Below are 2,988 nucleotides of genomic sequence, written 5' to 3'. Positions count from 1 at the left end.
TTCAAAGGCTAAATTTTTAATGCATACACATAGAATCTGATAAGATTGAAATTCATTAACGGAAACAATAGATGGAGCCATATTTTGTTAGATTGTAGATTGAGAGATGGTACCTTGAATTTTTAATCCATATGAATTTTATTCATGATTTTTTTAAAAATATCCATGGAAGCAAATCATTAATAGAGGTAGCTGAATAGTAGTTATGATTTTTTTTTCAGAATAGTAGTGAATAGGTGACCAGTATATTCCAAGTAATTAATTTTAGTTCACATTAATAATTAGATTAGCGTTAAAACACCACCTCATGTGTGGACCATATGGAGGTTGCTTGCATGCTCCTCCTTTTCTAATTTGCAATTCCTACCCACCCTTGTTGGACGACGAGGTGTATGGTCTCGTAGGGATTGCTCAGTTTATAAAGGAGGCTGGAAGGCCGAATTCTAGATCATGGCCAGAATAAAGTTAAGGAATAAGAGAGCCTGGATCTGGCTCTACGGATAATTTTGAATATTGTATCTATTTTTTTTTAATCCTTTGTTTGTTAATGGTGTTGTATCATTGTTAAGGTTGTTTAAATGAACAATGTGTAAGGTCATTAATTATGAAACTGGTCTATATATGTCGCACAGCATGGTAGGACTAATTAGAAAACAAAATTGATGAGTGAGTTGGGTGGAAAGAGGGAGGATGAAATGCCCTGACGGCACCATCCTATGGATGGGTGGACCCGATTAGTCAGGTAGCTTTCCAATAGATTAATTGAAAGTTCTACATTAGGTAAGTAGGTTCCTAGGAAACTCTACTCTAATGCACTAGTCCATCGGCATTGCCTTACCATACTATTTTAGAATATGCCGTAATATGTAAGTGAGAAAACATATCACACAAAACTGGTAACTATCGCTAAAATTAAGCAAGTCTTCTACTGATGTCACCTACACACATGGATGTATACATTAATGATCAACTTTATCGATTGGACCTTGTTACTCATATTAATTTACAAAATTTGATAAAATCTAAAACAATATTTAGAAAACAAAACAACCTGCATGAGCCTACTTAGATTGTGAAGAGCTAATGATGAGGAAGGAATTGAATATGAGCATAATGATGATGATGATGATGATATCGATTCCACTACTAGTGGGATAGTGGGACATATAGATCTTGAGATAGACCAATTAGCATGTATGGATTTGATGGAAGATGCGATAGATGTTAGACCAAGCTCGCCCTAAATCATTAAACAATTTCTCAATTTGCCAGCCTTGATTTAGTCCATATTTGATTGTATTACAATACATTTGGTGCTTTTTTTTTGGGTGATATTAGGATCACATTTTGTGCTTCTTCTTTTGTGATATTGGGATATTTTAAGCTCTTGAGATGGAATGTCTAGATGTAGGTGGCATGTTCACGGTGTGCATAAGTTGCAGTGCTTATTGTAAGTAATTTTGTTGATTCATGTTGGGTGTATAAGGCTCCTTCTTTGTGGCAGAGGCATGCATCATGTTTATGGTGTGCATGTATCGTTTATAACACTCTTTGTAGTCAATCTAACACGCCAGAATCGCTTGCGGAAGTTCTTTTTATAATTTTTTGGTTTTTGAGTTTTTAAGTTTTTAATGGATTTAATGGTATTTTTGGTAATGTTTTTGTATTTTTAGGGATTCTAAACAAGAAAATAATAACAAAAGCAAGGGAAAAACATATATAAATGCATAATGTAACTGTGAGTTCTTTTTGTTTTTTCTTGTTTTTTCACTCTCTAGAATCTAGTTAGGCTAATGATTGGGATGATAGATGGACAATTCGGAAGATAAATGATCTAAATATGCAACGATCTATATTAGTGCACTATATTATATTATTGCAATCTTAGAGTCCAACAAGATTGGGGTAGTTTTCCAATCCCAAAATTGGGTTAGCGATCTTAATGTACAACTGAGTTCTTTTTGTTTTTTTTGTGTGTTTTTTCCATTCTTAGAATCTAGTTAGATCAACGAAGATCGAGAGATAGATGGACGATTTGGAAGTGAGACGATCTAAACAAGCACCGTTCTATATTAGTGCAATCTTATAGTCCAACTATCAGGGTATTTCATCGATCCCAAAATTGAGTCACTGATCTTAATGTGGCAATCTAGATTAAGCGATAAAAAATAAGAATTGTCATCATGATAAAATATGTGTGTGGTCGGAATAGACCCAATCTAGAACTTAGATGATCCCAATAGAGGTGATCTTTATTGAACGGCTAGACATGAAAATCGTCACGATCAAAAATGTGTATGATAGGAATAGACCCAATCTAGAATACAAACAATCCCAACACAGGGGCGATCTAGATCGAATGATCAGACATGGGAATGTTCACGAGATTAGAAATGTGTATGATCAAAATAAATCTAATCTAGAATACAGAGACAATTCCAACATAGGACAATCATGATCAACATCACTAGATCAAAAATGTGTATGATCAAAACAGACCTGATTGGAACACATGCAATTCTAACACCGATAATCTAGATCGAATGATCGGACATACGAACCGTCATAATCAGAAACGCGTATAATAATTGGAATAGACCTGATTTAAAATGCAGGTGCTTCCAACACAAGTGATCTAGATTGAATGATCGGACATGGGAATGAATCATCACGATCAAAAACATGTACGATCAGACCCGATTTGGAATATGCATGTGATCTAGATCAGACAATGTAAGTGTTAGATCATTGATCATGAACACACGATCCAAATGATAGCGATTTGAATCTTGGACATAGACGAGTAGACACGATCCAACGATCATAAATGGAATGATGTTCGAATCAACGATCTGAATTGGAGATCAGCGATTCAAAAAGCATATGAAAGATGGCGATTGGCATCGGTTTCAATGTCCTCTTCAGTTACTATAGGGATCTTCACTCAAATTTATTCCCTCTAATAAGAGCCCTCATAACTTATGCTTA

This window comes from Cibotium barometz, chromosome 31 (genome assembly GCF_041138505.1).
Source record: "Cibotium barometz isolate CiBa-2024 chromosome 31, ASM4113850v1, whole genome shotgun sequence".
In the NCBI taxonomy this organism is placed as follows: domain Eukaryota; kingdom Viridiplantae; phylum Streptophyta; class Polypodiopsida; order Cyatheales; family Cibotiaceae; genus Cibotium; species Cibotium barometz.
This window is presented reverse-complemented; position numbering follows the sequence as displayed.